Source organism: Tachypleus tridentatus, chromosome 13 (genome assembly GCF_004210375.1).
Source record: "Tachypleus tridentatus isolate NWPU-2018 chromosome 13, ASM421037v1, whole genome shotgun sequence".
In the NCBI taxonomy this organism is placed as follows: Eukaryota; Metazoa; Arthropoda; class Merostomata; order Xiphosura; family Limulidae; genus Tachypleus; species Tachypleus tridentatus.
In genome coordinates, this window is record NC_134837.1 from 224,440,244 (window position 1) to 224,451,146 (window position 10,903).

Here is a 10,903-nt window from a genome sequence, read left to right on the forward strand (position 1 = left end):
ACCTTTACTACCAACTCCAACCGACTCACAAATCAAACACGCTCAACCTCAACCAACACGTACTTACGCGGACGTAACACGCCCAAAACAACACAAGCATTTAACCCAACAGATTTCACCACAAACTTGCTAGCAATGCTGATAGAATTGAGTGATCTCCTTCATTCGAATCGAGGCACGAGTCACTCAAGGCTGTTTGCAGCCTTGCAAGTCACTATTTTAACCTCCCTCACCTGAAACCACACCATCTTTCACTCAAAATTCACGCGAGGGAAATAAAACAACACAATGATACAACACATTAAAATCTTACACATCAACTGCCAAGGAAATCTTAAAGACAAAAGGATAGAAATATACAACATAAACAAACATATAAACGCCAACATAATCATCATTTCAGAAACACTTTGCACAGAGAAACAAAACACCACAATCCCGGATTCATCTCACACAACATACCTCACTCAGAAAACAACAGAGGTATAATAACTTACTTTAGTACAAAATATCGCATCTAATCTCGATAGAAGATTCATTTAAATCTGACATTAATGAGACCATTTTTTGTAATATACACTTTAACAACCGGCTAACTATTCCGATTCTAGCCATATATTGCTCACCAACCAAAAATATCGACATTAACTTCCTTCAAAAATGTGTTAATCGAAAACCCAAACCAATTATTATTGGAGACTTTAATTCACCGCACACAGAATTAAGGGGTAACAGAGACACACGCAGAGGATCCTGCATAAAAAATTTTATTTCTAGCAATAAAATGCACTTAATTAATGACAATACACCTACACACTTCTCAGCCGATAACGGCTCATATGATGTACTCGATTTCATCATCGCACCCAAGGACATGGTTAATAGAATATCTAACTTTAAAGTGCATGATGAAATCACCAGTGACCACTTCCCCGTGTCATGTATGATTCATCCGCGCCACCCGGCTGTGGCGTACGTGACTCCTTCCGCATACACCTACACTGAAACAGACTGGCTCACTTTTAATGCCTCTCTGCACTCATACCTACCCCACCCAATCGAACATGTAAACAACAAAACAGAACTAGACAAATATGTTGATCAAATTACAGAAGCCATAAAGAAAGCCACAAGAAACACAATTCCTAAATCAAAAAGAAAACAATCACTTATTCAATGGACTCTAACACCAGAAATTCACGCACTAATAATCAAACGTAGACAATTACGACGAATACACTACATCACACGTGATCCACACATTAAAACAGAAATCAATAGAACAAATACAAAAATTAAACAAGAAATTAAAAAAGTCAGAGAAAACAATTGGCATAACTTCTGCAAGAACTTAGAAAACCAAGAAAAATCCAAAAGAATTCTGGAAAAATTCAAGAGTATTGCGTCAGACAAAACACAAATCACATGTTACAACACATCACACACAACAATAAAATCGCAAGGACGGACGAAGAGAAAGCTGACTTATTAGCTGACTATTACAAATCCGCTTTTAGCGATTTAAACTCAGTAGATTTCGACACACAACACCAACACCATGTCAACAACTACATAAATGCAAACCAAGCTTCATTCTCACCAGGATTTCCCGGAGAGACACTAGAAGCATACTCAAATTCAATCGATAGAAAAATAACCATAACCGAACTAAAGATTAATATCAAAAACTTGAAGAACACTTCCCCCGGACATGACCAAATATTATTCTCAAAAAAAGTTCCACTCTCCTACTACAACACCTCACAAACATCATGAACATTTCATTAGCGACAGGGTATTACCCTGACACGTGGAAAAAAGCCATCATAACAACGATCCCCAAGAAACAAACTAACAGAACAAATCCAGATAATTTCCGCCCCATCAGTCTGTTAAGCTGCCTTGGCAAACTGATGGAGAGAATTATCTCCAACCGTCTTCTCCATTTTTGCGAATCAAACAACATCCTTCCAGAATCTCAAAATGCCTCCAGAAAAAATAGACAAACAACAGATCACCTCACACGACTCACCGAATCAATATACAAAGCTTACAACAACAATCAAGTAACCATCGGGGTATTCCTAGATGTCAAAAAAAGCATTCGACAGCGTTTGGCACAATGCCATCATATACAAACTAAACCACCTACAAATAAATCCTACGATAGTCAAATGGATTTCAAATTTTTTAACCAATAGAACAGCACAAGTAAAAGTCAATAAAACCATATCCAAATTGTTTAATATAACGGCAGGAGTGCCCCAAGGATCAGTCCTCTCCACTTCTTTACATAATTTTCGTCAGTGACATACCTTTTCCAAATCTAACATACACACACAATTCACAATACGCAGATGACATCGCAATCTGGAGCACCTCCAGAAACCCAGTAATGGCCATGTCTCGCGTACAAGAATCACTAAACAACGTCTCAACATGGAGCAACAAGTGGAGGGTCGTGTTAAATCCGACAAAAACACAAGCAATCACCTTCTATAGAAAACTAAAGAAGCAAAGAAAAAATCTAGAAAAATAAATCTATCACTTGGAAACACAACCATCAACATGAGCAAAACATCACATTCCTTGGCGTCACTTTCGACACAAAACTAACATGGAAAAACACATAAACAATATACACTCATCAATAAGAAAAGGATTTCATATCTAAAGACTATAACTGGTAAACAATCAAAATGCGCACCGAACACCATTATACAAATATAATAGGCTTACATCCGTCCACTAATAGAGTACGGATGTCAAGTAACATACAACATGTCAAACAACACACTCCAAAAAAATCCAAGTGCAACAAAACAAAATATTAAAATCCGCATTCAGTTTACCATCTTTACACCAACAAATTATCTACACCAAATTAGTAATTTACCAACTATAAGAGATAGAATAACAGAACTTTCTCTGAAATATTATCGAAAAGCAGAAAACAGAAACAAACTAACGGCATCACTACACAAATTATCAAGTGCACCAACAAAATACATATCACCATACAACATATTTCAAGAATCACAATCCACTCAACAAAGAGTTTAAATACATAAAAACTATGTTATTAACATGAATTCCTTTTTTTTTTCAGGTACAGGGCACACGACAGGCAAAACTTTCGGCGCCCGTCGTGAAAGTGGGTTTCTCGGGGTACTCCTGTTTCCCCGCATCAAAATCTTCAGGCATTGGATTTCTAGATCCCAGCCAAGGCAACCTTTTTGCCAGACCCAGAATCGGACCGTTTGATTTGATCTGAACTTGAATGAATTACATTCATGTTCACATCTACCCAACTTTTTCTTTTCGAGACAGGTCCCGACCTTTCCTTCTTTCCACTGCTACCTTTGCCTCCACCCAAAAGACCATTTAATGAGACATTCCCCACCCAAAAAGTCAAGAATAATAACGATAATTAATTTATTAAAATAATAATAAAAAAAACAAACCACCACTTAATCCTAATAACAATCCACGAAAGGAACTACAAAGTTCCTGAACACCCCAGTTGAGAGAGAACTCTTCGGATTTTCTCTCTCTAAACTGAACCCCTGCCACGTTAGTTTAGTTTAGTTTGGCCCCACCAGAAACCGTCGATCGTCGGGCAGAAACATCGTCCACCACCCGATGGGTAGCTGCAGCCTTCTTTGAAAGGGGAACCTCCGAATCAACGCGTGGACAAACAGAAATGGTGTCAACATCATGAGGCACTGCACGAGAGGGAGCAGCCGTGTCTACTTCAGCGGCGTCACGAGAAGTAGTAGGCGTGGCCACTTAAGCGTCGTCACTAGAGGAAGTTCGAGGAACAACAAGCTTGGGACAACGTTGACGGACGTGACCCTTCATATGACAATGTCGGCATATAAACTGGGGGCAATCGCGATATAGATGATCCGCCCCCAAACATAAATTACATACTTTTGACTGGCGATCATGCTTCACTTTTACCATTACCGCCTTGCCCAAAGGATCAAAAACTTTTACTACGTACGGCAAAGAGATACACTTCTCACTAAAACACACACGAACATGGCGTATACCTAAGTATATGCCCTGGTCCCTCTTCCACACAATAGGGCTTTTCACTTCACAATCATAATCTTTAAGTTTATTTAGTATAATATCATCGTCGATATATTCGGGTACGTCCATAAATGACACAGTAATAGTACGTTTATTTACACCATTAGCCGAACAGTGCACACCATTTACAGTTCGACCGGCATCTATAGCCAGGTCCACATCGTCGGGAAGAACAAAAGTTACCTCATATCCACCCGGGCGAGGAACTACAGCAGTGACCGAAGCAGCACCAAACGTAGAAATAACAGAATGGATAACGTCCCCATGGCTTGAAGTTGTCGTTTCCACAAAAACTGTACGACGCATAACTTCCATGACCTTCTTAGTTGATGAAGACATCGTCAAACAACTTGGAAAAATAAAAAATCTAGCAAAAAAAGAACTACACGCTCACTAGGCTTAGCTGTTAAATTTACACTAAGGCAATTAGAGCTCGAAAACACGTCTGTACTCGTTGACGAGAACCGGCGCTGTCCAACAAATAATATGTACCTGCCAGGGATCGAACGTGGGACCTTCCGCGTGTTAAGCGGGTGTGATAACCACTACACCACAAGCACGTCACTTCCTGTTTTCTTCCTTTTTACTGTTTTCAAAATTAATCATCAACGTTTCAAAATATCTAATTTCGCAAACTAAACAAACTCAAATATAATGACAGCTTTACATATAACCGTAAATAAAAAAAACACTCTACCTTGTCTACCAAAGCCAAAAGTAATTTGATAATGTGCTAACGTGTCTTCAAACGACATCCTCGAGCCTACAGTATTCAACGTTTTCACACCTCGCTCAATTGCCCTTAAACGTGCAATTTAATTTACTCATTCTTTTCTCTTTCTAGCAGAAACTGAACAGAAGAATTTCATAACTTTAATTTTTTTATCACAATTATTACACGAAAACGTAATAAACGATTTAATACGTCTTTTAAATCCTTCAATATGCTTGTGGATCCTCCCAGAAATATTTCATATTTCTTATCTTGCGACCAATTAGATTATCGCACTCTGGCTGATGTCTCGTTCTCGCACCCATCTTCTTCAAGGTGTTCAATACGACAAAGTTTCATGGTGACTCTCAAGCTCCTAAAATGATAATTTTGTAAAGGCGCTCTTGTTTTAACAGTACGTTGACAGTCGCGGGTTGTAGGATATCACATCGGTGGGAAAACGTCTAATGTGCAGAAGAGGTCTCATCTGTTTTGAAAACACTCTCTTCAAAAACCATCTACTCTTGGCGACTAACGTCGTCTCTCAAGGTTATATATCGTTGTTCTCGTTGAAAATGACTTTACCAAAACATAGAATCTTGTTCAACAAAAACGTTTACCAGAACCAGCTGCACCTGGAAGCAGGAAACACTTCAGAATAATGTATATTCTGCTGTCGTGGCATCGTAATTTCCTCGTACCTTTTTAATCTTCACTATATTCAGGTGAAAGAAATACAATTTTAAATAAGTACGTAAAACAGGAGATTCGATAACAACAATAAGATATTAAGCATCGCAAATAGCCTTTACTAAGTGAAGACATTCTGGAAAAATAAAGAAATCAGACAAAAATTGATAAACAGAACAAGGAGTCTTCAAGAAAACAATGATCTCTATAGGCGGTCGCTTCTCTTCCCTGTAAGAGTGGCAAGACATGGCGTTTAGGACCTTTGAGTTGCTATCTGTGGTTCGCTTATTTCCAATTCCAATCAAATAACATGTATGCATTGTCAGACGTAGTGGAATTTACGATATTATCGCCAATTCCACCGATCGGTAAAAATAAAGTACATCAAACAGTCGGTGGTGAACGACTTTGAAGAATTGCCTTAACTCTTTTCCGTCACTAGTAAGTTGCAGATGATAACTCGCATATCCATGCAATAGTTCTAACCGCTATTTAAAACAAAAGGTTAAAGAACGAAACATATAGGTTGATTAGCTGTCACAGCTTGAATAGTTGTTCTCAACAAACACTGACGGAGTCGTGATCTTTAAACATTACCTGTACAACTAAGAAGGTACGTTACCCAAACTTAAAATAAGGTCGCGTGAATCGACATTTCAAACTCTTCACGCATTTGAAGTAGAAAAAAAAACATAGAGGAACCCTTTCCATGGAACAGGAGTTCTAAATTGCTGGTCAGATTCTTCGTCGAATGTTATATGATTACACGAAGGCCTATTGAAAACGTGAAATTTCGCAGCCGTGCACGCATTATATCCAAAACCAATAGCGATTCTTTTTCTGTTTATTAAACAACATTTATACGAATTTCGGAAGGTGGTTACAAGAAAAGGAAAAAAGTGTGTAAATCCTGTGACATCTCAGAACCGTCTCACGCTCTGACACTGAATTTATGATGAAAATTTCGTTCCACGTTCTTCCCAACTGAATTAAAATGAAAGAAACGATTTAAATATGTGCCTGCCAGGGTTCGAACCTGGGACCTTCCGCGTGTAAAGCGGATGTGATAACCACTACACGTCACTTCCTGTTTTCTTCCTTTTTACTGTTTTCAAAATAAATCATTAACGTTTCAAATATCTCATTTCGCAAACTAAACAAACACAAATATAATGACAGCTTTACATATAACCGTAAATAAAATAACACTCTTCCTTGTCTACGAAAGCCAAAAGTAATTTCATAATGTGCTAACGTGTCTTCAAACGACATCATCGAGCCTACAGTATTCAACGTTTTCACCCCTCTCTCAATTGCCTTTAAACGTGCAATTTAATTTACTCGTTCTTTTCTCTTTCTAGTAGAAACTGAACAGACGAATTTAATAACTTTAATTTTTTTATCACAATTATTACACGAAAACGTAATAAGCGATTTAATACGTCTTTTAAATCCTTCAATATGCTTATGGATTCCTGCGAAAAATATTTCATATTTCTTATCTTGCGACCAATTAGATTATCGCACTCTGGGTGATGTCTCGTTCTCGCACTCAACTTCTTCAAGGTGTTCAATACGACAAAGTTTCATGGTGACTCTCAAGCTCCTAAAATGATAATTTTGTAAAGGCGCTCTTGTTTTAACAGTACGTTGACAGTCGCGGGTTGTAGGATATCACATCGGTGGGAAAACGTCTAATGTGCAGAAGAGGTCTCATCTGTTTTGAAAACACTCTCTTCAAAAACCATCTACTCTTGGCGACTAACGTCGTCTCTCAAGGTTATATATCGTTGTTCTCGTTGAAAATGACTTTACCAAAACATAGAATCTTGTTCAACAAAAACGTTTACCAGAACCAGCTGCACCTGGAAGCAGGAAACACTTCAGAATAATGTATATTCTGCTGTCGTGGCATCGTAATTTCCTCGTACCTTTTTAATCTTCACTATATTCAAGTGAAAGAAATACAATTTTTAAATAAGTACGTAAAACAGGAGATTCGATAACAACAATAAGATATTAAGCATCGCAAATAGCCTTTACTAAGTGAAGACATTCTGGAAAAATAAAGAAATCAGACAAAATTGATAAACAGAACAAGGAGTCTTCAAGAAAACAATGATCTCTATAGGCGGTCGCTTCTCTTCCCTGTAAGAGTGGCAAGACATGGCGTTTAGGACCTTTGAGTCGCTATCTGAGGTTCGTTTATTTCCAATTCCAATCAAATAACATGTATGCATTGTCAGACGTAGTGGAATTTACGATATTATCGCCAATTCCACCGATCGGTAAAAATAAAGTACATCAAACAGTCGGTGGTGAACGACTTTGAAGAATTGCCTTAACTCTTTTCCGTCACTAGTAAGTTGCAGATGATAACTCGCATATCCATGCAATAGTTCTAACCGCTATTTAAAGCAAAAGGTTAAAGAACGAAACATATAGGTTGATCAGCTGTCACAGCTTGAATAGTTGTTCTCAACAAAAACTGACGGAATCGTGATCTTTAAACATTACCTGTACAACTGAGAAGGTACGTTACCTAAACTTAAAATAAGGTCGCGTGAATCGACATTTCAAACTCTTCACGCATTTGAATTGGAAAAAAGAACATAGAGGAACCCTTTCCATGGAACAGGAGTTCTAAATTGCTGGTCAGATTCTTCGTCGAATGTTATATGATTACACGAAGGCCTATTGAAAACGTGAAATTTCGCAGCCGTGCACGCATTATATCCAAAACCAATAGCGATTCTTTTTCTGTTTATTAAACAACATTTATACGAATTTCGGAAGGTGGTTACAAGAAAAGGAAAAAAGTGTGTAAATCCTGTGACATCTCAGAACCGTCTCACGCTCTGACACTGAATTTATGATGAAAATTTCGTTCCACGTTCTTCCCAACTGAATTAAAAGGAAAGAAACGATTTAAATATGTGCCTGCCAGGGTTCGAACCTGGGACCTTCCGCGTGTAAAGCGGATGTGATAACCACTACACCACAAGCACGTCACTTCCTGTTTTCTTCCTTTTTACTGTTTTCAAAATTAATCATTAACGTTTCAAATATCTCATTTCGCAAACTAAACAAACACAAATATAATGACAGCTTTACATATAACCGTAAATAAAATAACACTCTTCCTTGTCTACGAAAGCCAAAAGTAATTTCATAATGTGCTAACGTGTCTTCAAACGACATCATCGAGCCTACAGTATTCAACGTTTTCACCCCTCTCTCAATTGCCTTTAAACGTGCAATTTAATTTACTCGTTCTTTTCTCTTTCTAGTAGAAACTGAACAGAAGAATTTCATAACTTTAATTTTTTTATCACAATTATTACACGAAAACGTAATAAGCGATTTAATACGTCTTTTAAATCCTTCAATATGCTTATGGATTCCTGCGAAAAATATTTCATATTTCTTATCTTGCGACCAATTAGATTATCGCACTCTGGGTGATGTCTCGTTCTCGCACCCAACTTCTTCAAGGTGTTCAATACGACAAAGTTTCATGGTGACTCTCAAGCTCCTAAAATGATAATTTTGTAAAGGCGCTCTTGTTTTAACAGTACGTTGACAGTCGCGGGTTGTAGGATATCACATCGGTGGGAAAACGTCTAATGTGCAGAAGAGGTCTCATCTGTTTTGAAAACACTCTCTTCAAAAACCATCTACTCTTGGCGACTAACGTCGTCTCTCAAGGTTATATATCGTTGTTCTCGTTGAAAATGACTTTACCAAAACATAGAATCTTGTTCAACAAAAACGTTTACCAGAACCAGCTGCACCTGGAAGCAGGAAACACTTCAGAATAATGTATATTCTGCTGTCGTGGCATCGTAATTTCCTCGTACCTTTTTAATCTTCACTATATTCAAGTGAAAGAAATACAATTTTTAAATAAGTACGTAAAACAAAAGATTCGATAACAACAATAAGATATTAAGCATCGCAAATAGCCTTTACTAAGTGAAGACATTCTGGAAAAATAAAGAAATCAGACAAAAATTGATAAACAGAACAAGGAGTCTTCAAGAAAACAATGATCTCTATAGGCGGTCGCTTCTCTTCCCTGTAAGAGTGGCAAGACATGGCGTTTAGAACCTTTGAGTCGCTATCTGAGGTTCGTTTATTTCCAATTCCAATCAAATAACATGTATGCATTGTCAGACGTAGTGGAATTTACGATATTATCGCCAATTCCACCGATCGGTAAAAATAAAGTACATCAAACAGTCGGTGGTGAACGACTTTGAAGAATTGCCTTAACTCTTTTCCGTCACTAGTAAGTTGCAGATGATAACTCGCATATCCATGCAATAGTTCTAACCGCTATTTAAAGCAAAAGGTTAAAGAACGAAACATATAGGTTGATCAGCTGTCACAGCTTGAATAGTTGTTCTCAACAAAAACTGACGGAATCGTGATCTTTAAACATTACCTGTACAACTGAGAAGGTACGTTACCTAAACTTAAAATAAGGTCGCGTGAATCGACATTTCAAACTCTTCACGCATTTGAATTGGAAAAAAGAACATAGAGGAACCCTTTCCATGGAACAGGAGTTCTAAATTGCTGGTCAGATGCTTCGTCGAATGTTATATGATAATACGAAGGCCAATTGAAAACGTGAAATTTCGCAGCCGTGCACGCATTATATGCAAAACCAATAGCGATTCTTTTTCGGTTTATTAAACAACATTTATACGAATTTCGGAAGGTGGTTACAAGAAAAGGAAAAAAAAGTGTGTAAATCCTGTGACATCTCAGAACCGTCTCACGCTCTGACACTGAATTTATGATGAAAATTTCGTTCCACGTTCTTCCCAACTGAATTAAAAGGAAAGAAACGATTTAAATATGTGCCTGCCAGGGTTCGAACCTGGGACCTTCCGCGTGTAAAGCGGATGTGATAACCACTACACCACAAGCACGTCACTTCCTGTTTTCTTCCTTTTTACTGTTTTCAAAATAAATCATTAACGTTTCAAATATCTCATTTCGCAAACTAAACAAACACAAATATAATGACAGCTTTACATATAACCGTAAATAAAATAACACTCTTCCTTGTCTACGAAAGCCAAAAGTAATTTCATAATGTGCTAACGTGTCTTCAAACGACATCATCGAGCCTACAGTATTCAACGTTTTCACCCCTCTCTCAATTGCCTTTAAACGTGCAATTTAATTTACTCGTTCTTTTCTCTTTCTAGTAGAAACTGAACAGAAGAATTTCATAACTTTAATTTTTTTATCACAATTATTACACGAAAACGTAATAAGCGATTTAATACGTCTTTTAAATCCTTCAATATGCTTATGGATTCCTGCGAAAAATATTTCATATTTCTTATCTTGCGACCAATTAGATGATCGCACTCTGGGTGATGTCTC

General features: G+C 37.5%; 2 non-coding genes across 2 annotated transcripts; both read right to left on the minus strand.

Moving 5' to 3' along the window:
- Positions 1 to 8,435: 8,435 nt before the first annotated feature.
- TRNAV-UAC (transfer RNA valine (anticodon UAC)) lies at positions 8,436 to 8,508 on the minus strand. The gene has a single exon. It is a non-coding gene; the product is annotated as a tRNA-Val (tRNA).
- Positions 8,509 to 10,367: 1,859 nt separating this feature from the next.
- Positions 10,368 to 10,440, minus strand: TRNAV-UAC (transfer RNA valine (anticodon UAC)). The gene has a single exon. It is a non-coding gene; the product is annotated as a tRNA-Val (tRNA).
- Positions 10,441 to 10,903: the final 463 nt, after the last annotated feature.